Raw genomic sequence first — 10,763 nt, forward strand, 5'->3', positions numbered from 1 at the left:
AGTCCTCTGAAGTGAAGTAGGTGTTCAGGAATGGAGCCTGATTACTAGCTGTAGAGAGAGCAGCTACCATGCTCATCAGTAGAGACCAGCCTTGCTTGGGAAATCATCTCTGCGTTACCCTCAGTCATGATCTTCTTGTGACATTTCTGCTGAGACATCCTGTTGGGTTGGTAGTTACTGGTGACAAAGAAATGGGACTAAGACCACCAGTTTATTTAACAAAGGCCACTAAATCCTGTTGTGATCTGGATTTGAACTAGTACTTCAGATTGAAAGGCTTTGTATCCTGTTAGCTATCCCCTCTGCTCCGTGACTCTGGAAGTTCTGATGTTAAGATATTGCTGTAGTCAGACAATGGTCACAATAGGAGGAAAAGTTAAGATGACTGACTTTTAAGACAGGTCTCTCACGTCACGTGAGTCACGTAAGTTGTGAAGCAGCAACATGGAGCAGTATCTTCATAGAATCATAGACTTTAAGGTCAGAAGGGACCATTATGATCATCTAGTCTGGCGTCCTACACAACGCAGGCCACAGAATCGCACCCACCCACTCCTGTATCAAACCCCTAACCTATGTCTGAGCTATTGAAGTCCTGAAATCGTGGTTTAAAGATTTCAAGGTGCAGAGAATCCACCAGCAAGTGACCCCTGCTGCAGAGGAAGGCGAAAAAACCCCTGGGCAATCTGCCCTGGAGGAAAATTCCTTCCTGACCCCAAATATGGCCATCAGCTAAACCCTGAGCATGTGGGCAAGACTCGCCAGCTAGACACCCAGGAAAGAATTCTCTGTAGTAACTCAGATCCCACCCCATCTAACATCCCATCACAGGCCATTGGGCATATTTACTGCTAAGAGTCAAAGACCAATTATTTGTAGAAATTAGACTACCCTATCATACCATCCCCTCCATAAACTTATCAAGCTTAGTCTTGAAGCCAGATATGTCTTTTGCCCCCACTGCTCCCCTTGGAAGGCTGTTTCTTTTTACTGTTTAAGTACTAGAGTTTATAGACGATTCCTTAAGTGTTAATGGTGCAGCAATTTGGAAACTGTCCCAGAGCTGCTAAGGGAGCCTTGTAAGAATATGGCTGACTTGCTTATGCAGTTGAATTTCCTGCTGAACATTACAGAAGTTCTTACCCATTGCTTTGTAATTAAAGTGCCAAAAGAACATTACTCTTTAATTTGAAAACTCTTAAATTCACCCCATAGGGGACAGTCTGTTTAGATGCACTGAAATTAAAGACAATCCGTGGACCAATTTTTTTTATTTTTTAAAAAGACTACTTCTTACCTTTTCTCCTTGCTTGATGCTATCTGCATACTGAAGATTCCAAAATTAGCCAGTGGTGGGAGTTGAATAGCCAATGTGCTTCTTTCATTAGAGATGGGACCTGCCATTAAGGCCATTCTGTAAGTATGTGGATGAGTTTAAACGTAGCATGGAAACATTATTGTCTTTAACTCTGGGAGGAGTCTAGGGTCAAGTAGGTGCTATAAGATACAAATCAATGACACAATGTAGGTAACAAATGGTTTGTAACCAAGCGGACTTGTGTGGTAAAGCAGGGCCAACCTTACTCTGGTCAAATACTGCTAGGCTAATGGCCTTGCTATCTCAGGTGCTGATATGGTCCCTATTATTCCAGTATCTTTGTGTGTATAGCCTTACAACACCCCTGTGAAGAATGGCAGTGCATTATCCCCATTGTACAGATGCAGAACTGAGGCACAGGGAGGCTAAGTGACTTGCCCAAGATCACATGGGAAATTGTTGGGAGGAGGGACTTGAACTCAGGTCTGCTTAACTTCTAGGCTATTGGCCTAGCCACTGCTTTATCATTGGCTCTAGCCCCACAGAAACAAACTTCTGTAAAGTGGATTTTCCTGAGAGATCCCCCTCCCCCAGAATAAAGGTATTTAAGAGGCTATAAGAGAATAATATATACAGAAAATGCCAGCTTTCTACCAGTATGAGTCAAGAACATATCTTTCTATGGATTGGTCCTAACTTTCATGCAAAATCATCACGTACTAGATATAATTATTGAGGAGGTTGGCAGGGCTGGTTTTTGTTGGTTGGTTTTGACTAGGACAGGTGAAAGGCATTCATTCGACAACACAAGGTCTAGATGTATGTCATCAAGGGGTGGGTATTTAACAAGAAGGAATAAATTGCAGGAGCTGTGACTTTTAGGGCTGGTCTAACTGGGAACTTACATTGGCAGACCTACATTGCTCAAGGGTGTGAGAAATCTATACCGCTGAGAGATGTAGCAATGCTGACCTAATCTCCAGCGTAGACAGCGCTAGGTTGACAGAAGAATTCTTCCGTCATCCTAGCTATCACTTCTCAGGGAGGTGCATTACCTACACTGATGGGAGACCCATAAGTAGTGTCTACGCTGAAACCCCACAGGGGCACAGCTGTAGTGGTTTAAGTGTAGTTGTATCCTTCGAAACCTCCTGGGTTCCACACCTCCACTGTGATAAATAGTGGTACTGGTATAGAAACATACAATTGCAGTACATGATCGATTATAAAAATTCAAGGTAAAAAAATAAATGAGCACATAATTAGCTCTATGGAAAAAATACAGTGATCTTAAAATTTCTTGGGTCTCAAAGATTTTATCTACTCTCTTTCATCTTTGCCTTTTCTTTTCATTCTCCTTTTCACCCTATCCAGAAAATCATTAAGGCCCGGCCCCTGATTCAGAAAAACACTTAAGCGTATGCTCTCCTTTGATGTCTGTTTGGTGGGAAGGTGGCTTTGACTTCAGTGTGACTTAAGGCAAGTGTTTAAGCGCTTTGCCTAAGCTTTCTTTCTAACTAGATTCTTTTATTCTAACTTTTTAGAATAACGTCTAAAAACTAACCTTAAAATTGGCATCTCTGCTCTCAGACAACTGCGTACGGGTTGGCACGTGTCAGATCTATGGCAACTGATGACTTAAAAATGCTCCAGAGTGCAGCATTTGCATCAGATTTATGGCCCTCACCTCTCGTACGTAATTTAATGGGAAATATACTGACCTCAGTCACTGCTGCGGAAAACATAAACCACTTGGGTCATTCAATATTCTTATTGCACACTCCAGTGAATCAAGACAAACCTGCCAGTAAACTCTGCATTGCAAAAAGAAAATTGATAACCATATTGAAGAAAAAAAGAGACCTTCAATGATATTGGTGCTAATATCCTAGTCACTTCTTAAATATATTCTTGGGATCAATGTGCTTGGCATAGCTTTTTGTCTCTTAATGCCTGCGTTCCTGATTAACTGTTCTTCGGGATTAGTCATCAGCAGGTCTGGAGTCTTTGAGTGCAATCTCTGCTGCACCTTTTGTGCTATGCCTGATGGGCCGCATTTCAGTGACCGAGATGATAATTTTGCACTCTGTGCTGGTAACGGCTAATTACTTTGGCTCCGCTATAAAGAATTAGCATGTCGTTTTCTTGCAAAATGAGTGTCTGTGCATTATTTTAAGTGACTGGCTGCTGAACTAAGTTTTGGCCACGTGTGAGTGTCTGGTGACTTTGGAAAATGCTCATTAATGTACAAACACTTTTCCTATTCAGCTTATCAGAGCTGTTTCGTTAGAGCCTTCGGCCTGATTTCTGATCTTGGATACTCAATGACTTGAGAGAACAAACTCGCCTATCTGCCTTCTTAACCCCCTCCCTATGCAATGCACACCAAGTACCTAGTTCCAGGGGACCAGAAGGTCTAAAACTGAGGAGTATATCAATAAGCAGAGTTAATATAAATATTGCCCACACTCGCCAGTTGTCAGTCAGTCATAGAGTTAAATCTTTCATTCACTAAGGGCCTGATCCAAAGCACATTGAAGTCAGGGGAAAGGTTCCCATAGGTTTTGATGGGCTTTGGATCCGGTTTCAATATGTTCATAGATCCAAAATGGGATGTTTATGGTCCAGAACTCAGCAAGTGGCTAGGAAAGCAGCAGGAATTTTCTTCATTTTGTGACTGTGATGCTGGCAGGCCAGGTGCCAGTTCATGCCAGAGCCCTGGGTCAATTCACTTGTATATTAGTATAGATCAAAGCGATTATTAAATGTATAAGAGTGTATTTGGTGTTTAAACTTCATGAAAACTAATGGGATGTTACATGCATTGTTTTTACTCGTCTATATCCTTTTATAATGGAGTAGCAAACATTGACATTGTGTACACCCCTGTAACTAAATAAGCCATCAAACGAGGAACAAGCCACGTGGAATGCAAATGAAGAACTTTACTAGAAAAGTGCTAATTTCAAAGTGAGTGTGTGAGGATCGGAGGTCAAAGACTCTAAATGCATTCCTCACTCTCTGTCATCAAAGGAAAAGCCCACCTGGGCAGTGACATTGTCAGCTTGTTTTCTGTGAGAAGACGCTATCAGAATGGATTCAAGGAAAGATCCTTCATCCCTGGACTGTTTGGATTCTAACAGGGTGGGATAACTGAACAAAAAGATGGAGATCCCCAGTGTTGTTCTGGGTAGCCCTGAGAGACTTTTGGGCAACTGGCAGATTATTACATCTCCGCTACCATTTGGAGTGATAGACTGTGACTTACCTGTACGTATATTTTACCTGTTTTAACCTCTCAGTAACTGTCACTTCCTTTTCTTAGCTAATATACCTTGAGTTAGTTTACTATAGTGTTGTCTTTGGTGTAAGATCTAGAATAGGGGTGGCCAAACTAACTGACCCTTCAAGCCACGTAGGATAATCTTCAGACGTTCAAGAGCCAGGCGCACCTGCCAGGACTCAGGGCTTCTGCCCTGCGGCAGGGTGGTAGGGGTAGGGGCTTCAGCCCCATGGGAGGTGCCTGTTGGGCTCAGGGCTTCAGCAAGAGTGGGGCTGAAGCCCCAAACCCCAGCAGGCATCTCCCGCAGGGCTGAAGCCCTTAGACCCCTCCCCCCGGTGGCCAGAAGCCCCTAACCCCATCATCCTGCTGCAGGGTAGGTAGGTGGAGAATGGGGAGGCCTGGGGAGGCTCCACGAGCCACGCTTTAACTGTAAAAGAGCTGCATGTGGCTTGCGACCGTAGTTTGGCCACCGCTGATCTAGGGTACCAATTGATCTGGGGTAAGTGACTGGTCTCTTGGGACTGGGAGCAACCTGAATATTGTGTGATTTTTGGTTTAAGAGACCTTTTAGCGCTAAGTCCAGTTTGTCTGGGTGGCAAGATAGACTAGAGAGTGCAAGGGGACTGTCTGTGGCCCCATGGTAAGTGTGGTATAGTGACCCAGGACCCATGTTTGTTACTGATTTTTACTTGTCTATATCTTGGTGAAATCTAGTTCTAGAACACCACCACCACTTTGGGTTGTCTACCCTGTTTTCTAACAGTCTGCCCTGAGGTAGGCATTCAGTCATGAGCCAATCCAGACATGTGACAGTGACCGCTTCCCCCTTTGCTTTTACTGAAACACTGACCGTGGAATTTTATGGAGCCGTATAGGTCCTGATCTAATAGACTTAATCATGTTTCAGACTTCAGTGGGACCACTCGTGTGCGTAAAACGAAGCACATGTTCAAGAGCTTTGCCATATTGGCCGAGAAGTCCATGTTGTACAGTCCAGGCCTCGGAGGGCAGTTCAGGTAATCCCAACTGGTGCAAAGCAGAAATGCTGGGCCAGTGCAAAGCACGCTTACGACAAAATTATAACTCCCTCCTAAGGGATGTCTAATGGAGATGCCGTCTAACAGTAGCATGACGTGTCAGCAAGAGCTGACCTAATAAAACAAATGTAGGGCAGTAAGAGGAGAACAATGCACAGGTTTTTTCTTTTCTTTTTTTTTTTTAATCTGAATTTATGATCCATTGCTGGTCACCTCGTGTTGGTTCCACGAAACACAGAATGCAAACATGGCTCAAAGGACACTCATTGGAAAGTAATCCCCTTTGAGAGATGAATCTACTTGGAGTCCTCCTTGATTTCACTCGTGGAGATTTATTGACAGGCCACAGTTTCTCGAACAGCTGCTGTCTCTGCACTGAACTGTTACGAATAGGAGCTGGATATTGGGATTGACGGCTGCCAATTTCTACCAACGTTACGGTGTTATCCAGGACTGCAACAATGATTCTGTAGGTGCATCATTGGAGGGCGGGGCACCCAACTTGTTCTGTGGCTAAGACGACAAACTTGATGGTAGTGTTTCGGGGGGGAAGGGGGAGAGTGAGGGGAGGAAATGTTACTAAACACTGGGTGGGGCAGAGTTAGGGTGACCAGATAGCAACTGTGGAAAAAACGGGACAGAGGATGGGGGGTAATAGGTAAAACTGGACATCTGGTCACCCTTGGCAGAGTGAGGGGATCGAAGCCCAACAAAAGGGATGAGGCTTGTGTCTAGGCATCGTGGTTCGTCTCCAGCCTGTCCAATTGAAAAGCCCAAAGTATCCCAGTCAAATTCTACGTCCGTGCTTGCAGGAGAAGGTTGTCTCAGAGGACTGGCAGTCTGTAGAACCCGGCGTACGGCTCTGAGTCCTGCATCAGGGCTACAGCCTTGAGTGAAAGTTCAGTGAAAGTACTGCTGAATTACAACGTGCTTAGATCGTCTGTCGACTTAGCTCCAAGCTGTGTTCACACTAGGACAATTGGCCTTTAGCTGCCTAAATGGCCACTCATGTTAACCACCTGTTTTCTCTGAATGGACTGAAGGGAGGGAGACCTTGAAGGTTTTATCCTAGCCCTGCTTACTTCAGCCATGGAATGGATAGAAAGGCAGAGATTCCTGCCCCCGCACGTGCAGTGCCGGCTCCAGCTTTTTTGCCGCCCCAAGCGGCCGGGGGGGTGGGGGGGGGGAGAAGAACCCGATCAAACTGCTGCTGAAGTGCCGCCGAGGAGCAAGACAGCGAGTGAAGGACCCGCCGCCGAACTGCCGCCTATTGAGCTGCCGCTGAAGTGCCGCCGCCGCCGATCGGGACGTGCCGCCCCGACAACGGCTGCCCCGCCGCCCCTTTCTATTGGCCGCCCCAGGCACCTGCTTCCTTCGCTGGTGCCTGGAGCCGGCCCTGCCCATGTGTTACTGATTGATATGTGTGCCCGATCTCTGGCAGCTGTGCAGTACCTCGTGTGCTTTCTCCCTTGACAATCTGGGCAGGCTCCTAAGGCCTGATCCTTCCCTGCGTTACGCCTTGTGGTGTCATTGCCAAATGGGTATTGTAGCGGGGTGGACACCCGCTCCTGCCCTGAGGGGCTTAAAACAGCCCTAGGAAAGGGCTGTGGCAGGAGAAAGCAGCCACTGGGCTGATTGGGGGAAGCAGGCAGAGCTGCGGCCATGCCCCAAACAGAGCCCAGCTGGCCCCTATAAGAGGCTGGGAGCCAGGAGCTCAGGAGTCTCTCTCTAGCTGTAGAGGGAGACGGGCCTGGCTGCAGGGAGCTAGAGACCAGGGTACTGGGAGTGGAGCAGGGCTGGGGGAAGGCCAAGGGAGCTGGGGAGCTCTGGCCTGGAAACCCCCCCCAGGCTGCGGCCTTGTATAAGGCCAAACAGGTACTGGGGTTGTAGGGGACAGCCCAAGGCTAGACAGTCAGCAGGCCCAACCCCCCCCTTGCCAGTGATGAGTGGCATACACTGCAGTCTTCCCCAGGGAATGGGGGCTAGTTGCCGACTGGTAGTAGCCTTACAAGGTGGGGATAGGGGGTGGGGTTCCCCTGGGTGGGGAGACCCCAAAACTGTGGGGGTACTGCTGGGGGCAGCACCCCAGAGAAAGGGGCACCGGGGTCCTCGGAGGGACACGGGGGGGGGGGGGGAGCAGTGGTAAGGCGGATCACCAGTCTGCAGAGGGCGCTCCGGAAGCTGGACGAGCTGATTCCCTGAGAGACCAGCAGGAGGCGCTGCAGGGGGTGAGTCTGCATGCTTACAGGTGTAAAATGCCACAACGTCTGAGTGTTAGCGTTTTGTGTCTGCTTTGTACCCATGATAGCACAAACAGTGACACCCAGGCGCCAGGCAGTGGAGAATCAGACTCCTAATTTCTGCGACGTGATAAAGACCCAAACTCCTTACTACAGTTACGGAGGAACATCAGTAATGCTCTAAATCCATGCATCCTGAGGAACTTGAAACCAAGATGATAGAAAAAGCTCCAAACAGTCTGTTGGCAAATGGTTGCATCAGCAAAAAACAAATGAAATAGATCTCTAGCAAGTGGTTAATCACTTAGTAATTATTATTGTGGGGCTAGGCACCCTAGTCATGGAGCAGAACCTCACTGCGCTAGGTGCTGTACAAACACACAACACAAATATAGGCCCTACTCTATTTACAATCTAAGCCTAAGACAAGAGAGAGTAGATGGACACAGACTGACTGGGGGAGAACAAGGAAACAATGAGACAATATTGGTCAATATGAGAGGCAGTGGGCCCAGCACGGTAACAGACTAGCCCTTGTCAGGTTTACCTGACTAGTCTGCAGTCCCTCATCTGTTCAGTATAAAAGGCCAAGCAGGAGGCTTTGCTAACAGTTTCCTTTGACTGTTCAGTGGAACATAACTGAGCTAAAGCAAATGTTTTGACCCATTAGCCTTTAGTGAAATCTGAAGTTCAACATGAGGTTCTCTTAAAGATAAGACCTGACCCACATGATCAAATCCATTGTTGAGCATTGTGGAGGAGTTAAGTAGGAGGCAATACTGAATATATTAATGTTACCTCAGGAAAGATTAAGCCTAGGCAAGGTCACATAAAAGCCAAGATCTTCCTTCCGATAAAGCTCCTCTGCAGCTTTATATATAATTGATAAAACAGTCACAAAGGATAAGCTCACGCAATAGACCTCTTCAATCATCTACATTTTCCAAAACTGAAATGCTTGCAGCCCCATGTGTTGCAGCATCTGGACACCTGGCCACACATCACAATTTGATGGTGTAACATCTCTCACTCTCCTCCTATTTTTTCCTCCCTTCCTCTCCCTAGCCACAGGCACTGAAATATAAAGTGGGGAAAGACATTTGGAAGATGTTCAGAGAGACCGCTCGTCTCGGGTCAAAGCAGAGTAATGCAGTGGCATGTGCAGAGGTTATATATTATTCATGTGCAGTATGTATTAAGTCTTGCACAGCAGGGAGAATATGGCTTTTATTTTTGTTTGTGCACATGGCCCCCGGCTAGAGATTTTGATGGTTTTAACAGGCAGTAGACGCTTATAAAGAAGATCTCTCTTTCTTTCCCCCACTGCCCGCCCCCCCGCCCAAAAGGGAAATGATACACTTCTTGAGCACATGTTTGAGGAGTGACACACATGCAAGAAAACTCATTCAGTACAGGGGTGGATGAGCCAGCCTGTCAGACTTTGGACAGAATGAGAGGTGATTGTAGATGAGTTACCAAGGACCATGGCTATTGATGAGTGTTGTTTTAAAAAAAACAACCAAACCCCAGTAACAAACAGCGGATTGGCATGTCCTTGTCCATTACTTTTGACTCTAAAGAAATTTGATCCACATTTAAACAACTCAGTGATAACAAGTGCCTGGGATGAAGTTACATGGCAAATTTTGAAGTTAAAAAAGTGGGGCTAAGACGTGGCGTGAGAAACAGCAGCCCAAAAGAATAGCTTGTGGATTTTTTTGTCTTGAAAATTTCATTCAGTTTTTTCAAATTTGAACAACCTCCCCTCCTCCCACCCCATCTTCCCCAATTTAAAAGTTAAAAGATAGAAATTGTGGTGATTTTCTGGTTTGGGGAATTATTTTTTCAGTGTCCATATAGAAGTCCCTGAATCAGCCCCAAAAGTTTGCAAACCTGCACTGAGTTCTGGGTTTGTGATGGAACCTTTAACTTGAGTTTGTCTGTGAAAGCTATGCACAGTACCAGTTAACGGCAATGGAAACACAACTTCAGAATGGATTTGCTCCAAGTATGCCAAGTGTGATACAGTTTCATGTGTGCACAGTGGACATGGGAAGCCTGTAGATCAGCTTCCTTAGATTCACGGAGAGCTTGTGGTTACATCAGTCTGTAGTAACGCTGCCATTCAAAAACAGGTCCCTGGCCTTCCACGAGGCCCGAGCTCGGAAGGTGATGAAATACAGGCTGACACCCTGAGAGCCCAGGGCTACGAGGTCCAGATCCACGCCCTGGTCGTGGGAACCCTGGGCGCGTGGGACCCCCACAACGAGCCAGTGCTGAGAGGGTGCGGAGTTGGTCAGCGCTACGCCCAGCTCATGAGACCGCTCATGGTGCCCGACACCATCAGGTGGTCCAGAGACATCTACAGCTTCCTGGAGCACCTCAAGGGACACCGTTGGTACTAGGACGAGTAATTGAGACCACCAGTCAGGGAAATAACCCACTTCCTCCCCTGATGAACTAAGGGATGCACCCCACCCATGTACCTATTCGCTACACCAATACTGACTTGGACTCTAAATACATTCTATGGGTGGCATACCCGAGACCACTTTAAAAACTCCCGCCCCCCAATCTGGGTCTGTGCGGGTTATGTACTATGTATGTATCTTGTGAACCTTGTAACCTCTCATAACACAAGCCTGACCCCAGATGTACAGTACCTTCCTTCTTAACTTATGTAAATTTGATTTTAAACGTTGGCTTTAATAAAATTTTTAAATCTGTTCTATACGCCTACTCGCATTTTTAAATGACCCATATACTCTTCTCCTCTCTGCAGTTCTCAAAACAGGCTTTTAGCCTTCAGCTACACCTTTGCAGGTTGAAGCAAACAGTCATCTGTGAACCATGAGTAACAGTCATCCAGAGGAGATACTACTTGT

The sequence above is a fragment of the Emys orbicularis genome, chromosome 16 (assembly GCF_028017835.1).
Source record: "Emys orbicularis isolate rEmyOrb1 chromosome 16, rEmyOrb1.hap1, whole genome shotgun sequence".
Classification (NCBI taxonomy): domain Eukaryota; kingdom Metazoa; phylum Chordata; order Testudines; family Emydidae; genus Emys; species Emys orbicularis.